Here is a 12,944-nt window from a genome sequence, read left to right on the forward strand (position 1 = left end):
GCCAGGATCTTGTCTCAGGATACACAGATAGTGAGCCTATGGAAGGACGTCGATGACAAGGCAATTGGGTTCCTTGACGGACCTCGAAGGTGGATTTAAATGGAGTTTATGGCAATAGTTTAAGCACGTGCTCTAAATATCGGCCTGCATTTAGAATAAGAAAAAGTGAGGTTTATTCTCTTTCTGCCTAGTTAAAATATCGCAGAATAGCACGTGGGGAAATGTGAGAGAGGGTGTAAAGTTTTTAATTAAGGGTGAGAAACTTCTTCATTAATAAAGCATAGATGCTTGTCTTTTCAAAAGAAAGAAAGTATAGTGTATTCGATGTGCTTCAAAATTTATGTTGGTACATTAAATCATTTATTTTTGATATAAGGTCGTGCGATTTATTTTTGGCTGCCAGATATAAAATTAGGTGGATACAATTTCATCACAAAACTTGAGAAGAATTTTTTTTGATTTTAAAGACCAGTGGTATATCCACCAACTATCTGACTCACATCTAATGGCTACAAATGATTATGATGATTGTGACCATCTTAAACAAATAGTAGACAATCTTATGATATGCTTTTCTCGTACAAATGGTGGGTTACTTGTGGTTTTAACCATTCTCAACAACAAATGATCCATATGAATTGACATTTTCGGTAATTATGAAATCTGGAAGAGGAAGAGTTTGTCTTTGCCATCCATAGTTGAGAAATTGACAGTTGAGATTGGTACATTCATTTTATTTTTTGTTATACTAACTTTTGTCTTTGGACCACTCATTTTATTTCATTACATATCATCAAATCTGCATTTATTTTTATGCCACAAAATCATGGACATAAATAAAAAATGCATTTAAAGTGACTTGGGATATGTTTCAAACCACAAGTTTATTTCTACTTGTGGATTTCATAGGGCTGCAACTCTATCAAACTAAGTCAAGCCTCATCTTAAAGCTATCGGAAAATTGCAATTATGGTGTTGAAAAACCTTTAAATCGATCATCTCTACCTTAACTTATATAGTTGGGAAAAAAAACTCAAGATTTCAACCTTAAATTATGTATATTGTAATATATTATCTCGATTGTTCATTTTTAAGATATGTACTATTTATTGAGCTGCAAATTTCATAATAAGTGGTGGAAATTGATTTGGAGCTATCATAGAGATTTCACATGCCGCCCAAAGTATTTTACGGACAAGGCTTTACTTTTATTCATAAAGCTTAGGCCTTATAGAAACTGCATTCTGAAAAAAATAAAAATAAAAAAAAGAAATAAAGGCTCACACGAGGAAGGAGATATGGGTTCACATCTCTTTCCTACGTATCCGACTTTTTTTTTACCTCTCCCACTTCTTCGATTTTTTCTTAACATGTTAACGGAAAAGTGGAGGGCCGTCCCCCTACTCATTCAGTCATTCGATACTTAAAGGAGCCGTACCACTAAGGGTGGCAACAGGTCGGGCTCAAGCTGGACTCGAAAATATATTATGGGATTTGGATCCGACTGGACCAGAAGTTAACGTATCCGGAGCAAAAAATATACATGGGACACGGCGCGACCCAAAAAATTAGAATACTTATATATTTAAAATATTTAAGTATATTTCATAAATTAGGAGCTGAAAATATGATGTGGGACCTGAACCCAAACCCCATCGGACCTACACCCAGACCTAAATAGTGTTCGGGGTCCAAAACTTTGACCCGGATTGGGGTTGAGGTCTAGCCATTGGGTCCTGGGTCCATTGCCACCCCTATGTACCACCACTGCTTGTTTGCCAAGCTCAAAACTTGCATATCCTTTGACCAAAGTTTGTTGAGGCCCTGTTTGGTCCCTTGGAAATGGGACTCTTAAATGAAATGTGTATCTTGGAATTGGTATCCCCAAATTGACATTGTTTGGAAGATGGGTGTATGCTGTTTGGATAGCATCTGGCAAAGACCTAACAAATGCATCTTCATTGTTTGGATTGCCTAGAAGATGTATCTTTTAGAAATACAAAAGTTTCTATTGTATTATTTCTTTAAAAAAATAAAATAAAGGATAGATTGCTTTGGAAACGTTAATTCCATTTCTAGAAGGAACCAAACAGGTCAGTCCGCTATTTCCATGGAAATGAGACTCCAGGAGTCGTATTTCTAGGGAACTGAACGGGCCCTAAAGAAAATTATAAATATGAAAACCACAAAAAAGCTCGCAAAATATGGGGAAAATATACTATTTACTTCATAAAATTGCAGTGTTGGATGTTTGACCTGTATCCCAACATCAACCATCCATCCTTATCTTTCGTGGTGGAGTTGAGTAACTTTCTTGCTTGAAAATAAGAGCGAGTAAAAAAAGCAAACGACTAAGTCCACTTCCCAAATATAAGTATCAGTGATGGACGCTCAGTCTTCTCTTAGGTTCAGTATAGTGGTGGATACATCAATTTGGGTGAGAGATTTCAAGGGTTTGAAAATTGAAAGTTTGTCTCCAAAAAACCAAACAAGCTAAATTAGCCTCTTTGTTAGCAAATGCTAGATCTCAGCCCCATGCTAAACTCCTTTTATGTATTATTATGAACAAGTCATGGCAATCCCCTTGCCCTATCACTTACCAGATGACGCCCCAGAAATGAAGAAGATGATGAGCTTGGAAAGTTATTAGTAGTCATGCGTTCCTCAGAAATCAGTAAGGTTGTTGATGCGATGAATCTCCATTACAGAGACTCTCTGGACTCTATCACTAAAATGTTGCAAAAAATCGTGACAAGGGTGTTGATGTACAACTTGGAGGCTCAAAAATTCAAAAATCAAAGTGCAAAGGACGAATGCAAAGGGAGCTCGACAATCTAGTATGCTCTATAAACTATGACAGGGTATTTCTTAAGGAAAACGTTTATATAAAGATGCAACCTTATAATGTAGAACTACGGATGCACCTCAAAAATCTATCGGAAAAGGTAGTTTTAATATTGAAAAACCCTTTGATTGATCATCTCGATATCGAGATGTATGACGATGAAAAATAGAGGTAAAATTTAAGGGAGGATTTTTTTTTACTCATGGATGAATTTGATCATAGAGATAAAATATGAACAATAGTAAATTTTACCTTTATTGCTTTAATTTCCAAAAAATCTATTGTAGAGAGTGTGAAGGACATAATGTCTATTAGCTTACTAGGGAGTGTCAATAAAATTGTTGCAAAGATTTTGACAAATAGATTGAGAGAAGTATTACATCTGGCTGTGAAATGTCCTCAATTTGTTTTCCTCAAAGACAAACATATTATGGATAGTATCTTACTGGTACAAGAATGCATATACTCAAGGCTAAAAGAGGAAAAACGAAGTCTTTTATGTAAAATAGATTTTGAAAATGCATATTATAGACATAATATTGGCATGTTCTACATGAAATATTAGAGAAAATGGGTTTTAGATTACGTTGGAGTATGTGGATCTAGGGATATCTGAAGTCAACTCATTTCTCCATCCTTTTCAATGGAGAATCTTATAGTTATTTTAAAGCATCAAAAGGCATTCGGCAAGGAGATCCTTTATCCCCATACTTATATATTATTATGGCTGAAAGTTTTAGTACTATGCTGAACTCGGTAGTGAGTAGAGGCTTTATTTCTAGATTTAATGTTGTTAGACTAACAATCTCTCACTTACAATATGTAGATGATACTATTATCATTTGTAGCCCAGAGGAACAAGAAGTAAGGAATTTGTAGGTGTTCTTAAAATGTATGAAAATAGTCACCCTTAATCGTTAATTATGCGAGTTGAGATGTATTGCTCTTCTACTCAGAGTATGTCAAAATTTGACAGACTTTTAATAGAGAACAACATACACCACAGCCACCCAAGTTCAAATCCGACGCTATTTTGTTTTTTCTCTTTTTGTATTTATTATTATTATTATATTTTTGGGCTTTAAGGGGTACTTTTTTTTGCTTTTGTATTTATTATTATTATTTTATTTTTGGGCTTTAAGGGGTACTTTTTTTTGCTTGGCGTGTTATTTTTCATCCATATTTTAACTTACATGCATTTCCATAGTACAGAGAGGAGATTGGAGGGTTCATATACATACACACAGCGTTTAAAAAATCGCCCAGTCGAACCGGACTCGCCCGGTTCGACTCGGAATTCACGAAAAAGGTACCGGATCGGTTCAAAAACCGGGAATCGTCCGGTTCTAAAGAGAATCGGACGATTCCGCACAGTGACTCGCCGATTCACTGTGCGGAATCGGCGAGTCCGTGAAGAACACGGGTTGCACAGTGTTCTTCACGGATTTTTTCAAATTTGTCATTTTTTGATCATTTTTTTTGTTTTTTACGGCATGTGATCTGTTTTGCAGGCTGTAAACAGCTTTATTCAGCTTTTTCAAGGATTAAATGGTGGAAAAATTGGTTGTTTTTGGATCAAGAAAAATTCGGGGTTTAGGGTTTCCGCCATTTCTGAACTTTCATGCCAAATAGGGCATGAATCTTTCAAAATTTGTAGGCATATTGATCTTAAAGCTGTGAATCAAAAGCTTTTGTTACTAATTTGTGATAATCGTTGAGAAAAACAGAGTTTTTTGGAGATTGAAGGCTTCGGTTCACAAAAACAGGTAAGAACTTTGGGTTTTTTTTTTTTTCCGCCATTTGATTTATTTCACGGCATATTTTGAACAAAATGAGTTCAATAATTAGGGTTTTTAATCTTTATTGTGTCTAGTATGATTTAAAATTTTCAATTTTACTTAATCTGATCAATTACAGCAAGAAATTTGATATGAACAGTGAGATGTCTGCGGAACCAAATTCCGCTGTTTTTTTTTTTTTTTCCGCCTTTTGATTTTGTTTTCATGATATATTTGAAATAATGTGTTACAAATTTAGGTTTTTGATTCCTTATATTGTTGTTTATCAGAAAATATAGTCAATTGGATGTAATTTATTCACTTGGAGGTGAATTTTTGAGTTAAAATCGCTTATGTAAAACGACTCTGTGAAGAACAATTTTTTTTTTTTTTTTTTTTTTTTTTTTTTTTTTTTTTTTTGTGTAGCCCATGATAGAATTTTTTGTAATCTATGATCGAATTTTTTGTAATCCATGATGAAAATGTTTGTTTTTTTTTCTTGTAATCCATGATCGAATTTTATTTTTTATTTTTTATTTTTGTAACCCATGATAGAATTTTTTGTAATCCATGATCGAATGTTTTGTAATCCATGATCGAAATGTTTGTTTTTTTTTTGTAATCCATGATCGAATTTTTTGTTTTTTGTTTTTTATGTAACCCATGATAGAGTTTTTTGTAATCTATGATTGAAGTTTTTGTTATCCATGATGTAATTGTTTTTTTCTTTTTTTGTAATCCACGATCGAATTTTTTGTTTTTTTTTTTTGTAATGCATGATCGAATTTTATGTAATCCATGAACGAATTTTTTGTAATCCATGATAGAATTTTTTGTAATCCATGATCGACTTTTTTGTAATCCATGATCGAATTTTATGTAATCCATGATCGAATTTTTTGTAATCCATGATAGAATTTTCTGTAATCCATGATCGACTTTTTTGTAATCCATGATCGAAATGTTTGGTTTTTTTACTTGTAATCCATGATCGAATTTTTTGTGTTTTTTTTTGTTTTGGAACCCATGATTGAATTTTTTGTAATCCATGATCGAATTGTTTTTTTTTGTTCTTGTAATCCACGATCGAATTTTTTGCTTTTTTATGTTGTTTTTTTTTTTTGTAATCCAGATCGAATTTTATGTAATCCATGATTGAATTTTATGTAATCCATGAGCGAATTTTTTGTAATCCATGATCGAATTTTTTGTAATCCATGATCGAATTTTTAGAAAATTTATGATTTTTTTTTTTTAATCCATGATCGAACTTTTTGAAAATTTGTTAATTTTTTTTTTTAATCTATGATCGAATTTTTTGAAAATTTGCTGTACTTTTTTTTTTTATTTCTTTGTATCCATGATCGAATTTTTTGAAAAATGATGATTTTTCGAAAAGATGTGAAAATCGTGATAAAGTTTTGATTATCATGATGTATTAAACATTTAAACCCAATTTTTAATTTTTATTGTTTGAGTTTGCTGTAATTTTTTTTTTTTTTTTTCAAGATCGAATTTTTTGAAAATTGATGATTTTCCGAAAAGATGTGAAAATCGTGACAAGGTTTTGATTATCATGAGGTATTAAACCATATTTTAAATTTTTATTGTTAAAGTTTTTGTTGAAAAAATTGTATGTTGATGGATTATTTATGCAAAAAAATGTATGTTATTATATTTTCAATACAAAACTGTATTTTTTTTATCTGTTGTTCATGGATTTTTTAGTTGGAAATTTGGAATGACTGATGTTAGCCGGCTCTTTGAAGAATTGTTTTTATTATTAAATTTTTAATGCAAAAAATGTATGTTCTTGATAATTGAGTTGTAGCCATGTTTGGAACTTGCATTTTGTATTATTCTAAATGTTTGTAATTGATATGTACGAAAATATTATTGTCCTTTTGCAATAACAAATAACAACGAATATGACTACATGAACTACCGCAACATATTATCACTACATATGGTGATTATTTTTCTTTTTGAACTGTCAGGTTAATTTAAACTTTTTACATCTTAATTTAGATCGTATGTTACTAATTTTATGCTTTATTGTAGTCCATGTATGTTGATATACTTATTCCATGATAATTCTATGTTTATACTTTTGTGTGATGTAAATTAAATGTTGAATGGCGGTTCATGCAAGGGAAGAACATATCAATATTCGCATATTCATTCAAAAACATGAAAATTCTTAATGGAGTACCCTCATTTTTTATTGAATTCCTAAAAAACAATATTTATAATGAATTTTAATAATTTTTTCGGATTTTTTTGAAGCTTTATTCTGACCGATTCACCCGATTCCGATCCGGATCGCCGATTCGCCGATCCGGATAGCCGATTCACCGATCCGGATCGATTTTTTAAAAACCCGATCCGGGTCACCGATCCGGTTTTTAAACCATTGCATACACATATACGTGTGCCTACAAACGTATATGCATTTATAAGTAAATATATAGAGAGCGAACCACTCCTCAAATTTCAGATATCTGATTCTAAATTATCATTAGTAGTCTTAAAACAAAAAATATTAATTTTTAATTTTTAAAAGTTTATCACAAGAATTTTTTTTTTTTTTTGGTAAGATATGAATAAAACTTGAGACACAGTGCTATTACCGCTTGACCCAAACCTGATTCCTCATGAGATGTTACGATTCAAGACTCCAACTACTTTATCATGACATAAATTAGCTAAAATAATACAACACTAAGAAATATAAAAGAATAATAATAATACTGAGCCAGTGAGTGTTTATTCACTGAGATCTGCACCCTTTAGATGGCGCAAATCATACCCAAAATCTAACATCTCCATTTTTTGTTTTTTTTTTCAATTTGTACTTTAAATGGAGTTCAATTTGTTTGTGCCGTCCAGTTACATTGGACAGTGCACATTGCAGAGATTGCGCACTTTTGGTGGGTCCGGCCCACACCAAAATCAAGTGTCTTGATGAATATCATGAGTTAGAAAAAGTATTTAGAAAATCGAGTCGGCCAAGGTATTCGCACCTTGGCCGAGGCGAGTTATTCGCCAAGTTAACACAGCTGAGTTCATGTCATGTTGAAAAGTGAGCAACTCGGCTCTTCAACAAGTTCAAAAACAGTGGTTAGCAATTCATGGCACAATTAAAATTTGAGGAATAAAAATTAAATCTTGATAATTGTTGGGTTTGGTACCGGTTAAAAGCCGGTTAAACAATCAAAATCGAAAATACAAGTGTAAATAAATTACGCCTTCATCTTCCCACTTGACAAAAGAATGAGAAGCGCCTTGGTCCATGACACGGTCTTGATTCCTCAGTCATCGCCCTTGTAAGCATAGAGAACACCATTCTCTTCGCAACTTCAATTTTCTCTCACTATCTCCATGGACGTGATCATAAAAAAATTAAAGGAGCTCCTGCATTCAATTTCTCTCAGTTTTTTTTCTATCTTAATTCTCTGTAGAGAATCTCTCGCTCTCCTCTAATCTCTGAAGCAGCATGGTGTGCAACAGTCCGGGCCCATTTACGTAGTTGTGCCTTCATTGCTTTCTCATTGCCCATGAGCCTTGTATCTATCGGAAACTCGGTAGCCTTGTATCTATCAGTACTAGGTTGTTGCTGACATGAAATTGGTGGTGTTGGGGACAACGATGGTGGCGGCGGCAGAGGCCGTAGTTTTGCTTCTGTGTGATATGAAGATGGCAATTCGATATCGGATCCAAATTCGATACCACATTGGAGAGAGTCTGCACCTGCCATGGCTAAAGCTTCTATCGACGCCATGTTTACAGAACAAATGTTCTTGAGAAAATTAAATTTGTAGTTGGAGAAAGAGAAAAGAATGTATATTTATAGAGTTTGAATCCTATCCACTTTATAAGACAAATTTATTGTTTAGAATGATCGTAGTGAGAGAAAGAGAGAGTATATTTATGGGGTGTGAAAGTGAAGAAAGGTGGGAATAGAATTTCACGGGTTTATTGATTAGATGGGAAACAAGTTGTTTCATAGCGTTTCAAACTTTTCAGTCACCTCAGGACCAAGGAATAGAGTTTCACGGGAAAAGGAAAAAAACGGAAGACTAATTTCTCTTACGACCAACTAATAGTTCACGGATATATATAAGAATAAGATATATTATACATAGAGAGTTTTATGTTTACTATTTAAAAATATAAAGAGAAAATTTTATGTTCACTATTTAAAGATGGGAAAATTTAATATAGAGTTTACGCTCTAAACAATCAAATTAGACCCTGCCTCAAAACTTGCATTAGAAGAGGTTGTTTTGATGCCCAAATATCATCAAATTGATCATCTTGACATCAAGATATATGGATATGAGAAAAAATAGATTTTGAATTTGGGAAATAGTGCATTACGCATCTTTCGACAGTTAATTTTCAAGATTTTCATAGATCCGCTCGATCTACACTATTTTTGAAGCTTTAAATTTTATGACTAAAGATAGAAATTTAATTTAAGCCAATCACAAAACTTTCCAATATTAAAACTATATTTCTCAACACTATTTGAAGGTGGGCTCTAATTTGAATGTTTAGAACCTCGGCTCTATTCAAACCGCACCCTTAAAATATGTATATAAGAAGTTCAAATTCTTTAAGGAGTCCCAGTTTTGAGCATGTATAGGTGTTCGTTTGGGAGCGTAGTTTGGGACCAAGTAGGTCTTCGATTGAAGACCTACTCGAGAAGATTTTTTTTTTAATCTAAAATTTTGGGAACCTCCTCGGACATACTAGATGATTATTCTCAAAAGAAAGAAAAAAAAATGAAATGTGAGTTTTCTAATGCTTAGATCTCACCATTCAAAAATTGGATAGTCTATGATCTATCTCGAGACACTTTTTTTTTTTAAGTACATAGAGGGTACCAATAGGGATTTTTAAATTAGGATTAATCTATGGGTTGAAATGTTATATCCCCAAAATTTGGAGTCCTAAAATTAATTCTATTTGGGATTTTACCCGAGAGAGTAAATAAACATTCTACTCTTGAGGGAGTAGGATATCTTTTGGATTTAGTTTTATTCGGCAAATAGATATTGGAAAAGCATAATTAATGAATCCGGGCGTTACTCCTTATAACTGTATACAATTTTCCTGATTACCGAACGTACTATAAATTGTTCACGGATAATTTCTTTTTTTTTTTTTTGAAAGTTTGCTTTCTTTTATTTTTCTTTTTTAACTTGACACTCAATCAAAATTGCTTTTTCCTTTTCTCTTTTTTTTATTTTTTGTTTTCCCCTAACAAGGCCGTTACTTGTTCATGAAGAAATCGTTTTTTTTTTTTTGCCCTTAAATCGATGACGGCTAATGATAACGATGATGTTGACGCTGACGTTATGGCTGACATGCGGAGCTGCGTGGTTAAGGATGCGGCCCTTCTTCATCATTTATTTTTGGATGAAGTTTCTATAGGGCCTAGGCTTTATGAAAACTAAATAAAACCTATCTTCATTTCAAAAAGCACTTTTGGCATAAAAATCTTCGTGATAACTCTAAAATTTATGTTTAACAAGGCCAATAAAATTTGATACTAAAAAAAAAAAGCATTGATCTTGCATATGAACACTTATATTTAAGGCGAAATGGATGGTCTTGATTTATTTGTTGTAATATACACTATTTTTTAAAATTTGAAATTCTAATTGTTTTGCACAACCAAATCGTTCAAGCTGAGAAGATCGATTTAAAGCTTTTTCAATACTAAAATTGCAACTAGTGTTGAGTTATGAGGTGGCTTTATTTATTTCGGCAGTGTTGGAACCCTATCAAATCATTTTCCTTTATTGTTTTAAAGGGACTTTGAACTTTTTAGGTATATAAAGGTCAATAATAATATGTAAAATAAATAACTTTTAAAACTAAAAATAATGGTTTTTATATATAGAGATCAATAATATCTAAAATAAATAACTTTTAAAACTAAAAATAATAGTTTTTGGAAAAAAACTTTGAAACGTGGATTTTTTTTTTTTTTTTTTTTTCTGGGGCCACCAACCTACATCCATCTTTAAAAAAGTTGTGTGAGGCGTCGAGGGCAGAATGTGGTTATGTCCATTTAACACTTTCCCATCTATTCATGCTTCTTCACAAACAATATTGAAACATTAGAATACCAAAAGACCACATATGGACATGCTCCTGCAGGACCATAGTATACAACTCGCTCTAACAAGAGTAACTTGGGAGGATTCGGTTTTGGTCCCAAATGTTGAAATTCATCTAAGTAGCATCCTATGATTATTTTCAAGAAAAAAATGGATTTTAAGTTTTTGAATACGTAAATCTTGTCCTCCAAAAATTGGACAGTTATTGTTCAATCATAGGATGTTTATTTTTTTTGAGCACATAGAGAGTTCCTATTTTTAAATTTTTTATTATTATTTGAAGTTGGTTCTAAAAGCGACGTCACCAAAACTTAGGGTCCAAAAAATATTCATTACATGAGTTTTACGCCAATGGAGTAAATAAAAAGTATGCTGCCTCAAGAGCAGCAAATCTTTTCACATTCCAAAATATGAAGAGTGAAAGTGAATACTCGGACGAACCTATGGTAGGAGGTTCCAATATTTTAAGACCCAAAATTTTGGATCGCACACCCATTCTAACGGTCGGGATTGACTGAGCTCGTGGAAGTTAAAACGTTATAAAAATGATAAATGGATGAAACTGGTTGGCTCCTCTCATGAAAACTAGGGCTTGAGTTAATAATTATAGACCAGGGCAGACGCGGGCCGCGACATTGTGGCCCTAGGGTTGGGTCCAAACCTAGCTAGGGCTGTGGTCAGGCAGGAGTCCTAGCGGGCCTTATAGGGACCCGGTCGGGCCCGGGTGGGCGATGAATCTCATTTCATATTAATTAAATAAAAAAGAAGAAAAAAGAAAAACACCGAAAATAATGGTTGCCAATTTCAACATATTCAGCTATTCTATATATAAAAAAAAAAAGCGACTCCTGATCCAAATAATAATATAACTTTCAAATATGACTTTTTTCCTATTATCTATTATTTTTCTATTTTTACTTCTCAATTCGTTTTTTGGGATATTTCCTAGTTTTATGGTTGCCACCAAGATTTGAAAATTCAGATTTGGATTGAGAATCGCTCATGACGATCCAAATCCTTTAATATATCGAAATCCGAACGACTCCCTTAGAATCAGCCTGATCAAACCGCTTCAGAAAAATCAGACAACACCGGTTTACAAGTGAAAATTTTCAATATAAAATTTACAGGTTTTTAAGCTATAAAACGGCTCCCGCATTGGTGGTCCCACATTGCATTTAAAAAATTTGTAGAAGTCAATTTGTGGGCTCATCATTGCAAGCCCTCTTCGCCTAAACTTGTATTTCAACTCTCTATTCTAAGTTCTTTACATATACCCCCTATTTATAATAAAAGACTTACTTAGAACAAACCCTAGTTCTAATTGAAATAGAAGTCCTAAATAAAATTTGTACCAACATTCTTATCCCTGAGAAGACCAAATACTCATTAAAGTACTCTAACTACTTTTTCAAACTAACTCTTAAAATCTAAAAAATATATAAAAAACCAAAAATTTTAAATAAAAAAAAACCTAAAAAAAAAACCCTAATTTTTTTTAAAAAACCCTTAAATTTTATTTTAGAAAAATCAAATACGAAGCATATTGTCCAGCATTTATTTCCCCTTATTAGAAAAAACTCATCATCAAGTTTTGAAATAGGCTAAGGCCCACAACCTACTTGTATTTCAACATTATGCTTCAAATTCTGGGATCCATGTATCGTTGGCCCAATCAAACTGCAACGAGTGTGCATTGAAAATAGGTCTTTGCATTCAGTTAATATATTTATAGATGCTTCTAAGAAACCTTGAGGAAACAATTATTATATGTCGATGGAATTAACTGTGATATTATGCTCAATTCGTTAATGTAAACAGTTGAAATCACATTAGTTCTTCAGCCATATACTCATGAAATTGCTTTATTTCAGACCTAAACATGCCATGATGATGAGTATTGAATTCAATAGTCGAACTAACAACTTCACCCATTGATTCTCCTTGGAACTCTTCATCCTTCTTTTTTTTATTATCAAAGATTGGATCTCATATAAGATCTTGTTCTTCATTTGTGCATCCATCAAAAATTGGTGGCGAATCCCAATCTACAGCATGATTTTGGAAAATACTTGCATTAAAATCAAGGACGTCCACCTTTAAATTGAAAATCATTGAGTCCCTTATTTCTAGGTCTTTTATTACTTTTCTCTTCACTTGACTCGTCACGCGGAGCACGGTAGTGAAATG

The sequence above is a fragment of the Amborella trichopoda genome, chromosome 4 (assembly GCF_054954075.1).
Source record: "Amborella trichopoda isolate Santa Cruz 75 chromosome 4, AtrichopodaSantaCruz75HAP2 v2.0, whole genome shotgun sequence".
Lineage (NCBI taxonomy): Eukaryota > Viridiplantae > Streptophyta > Magnoliopsida > Amborellales > Amborellaceae > Amborella > Amborella trichopoda.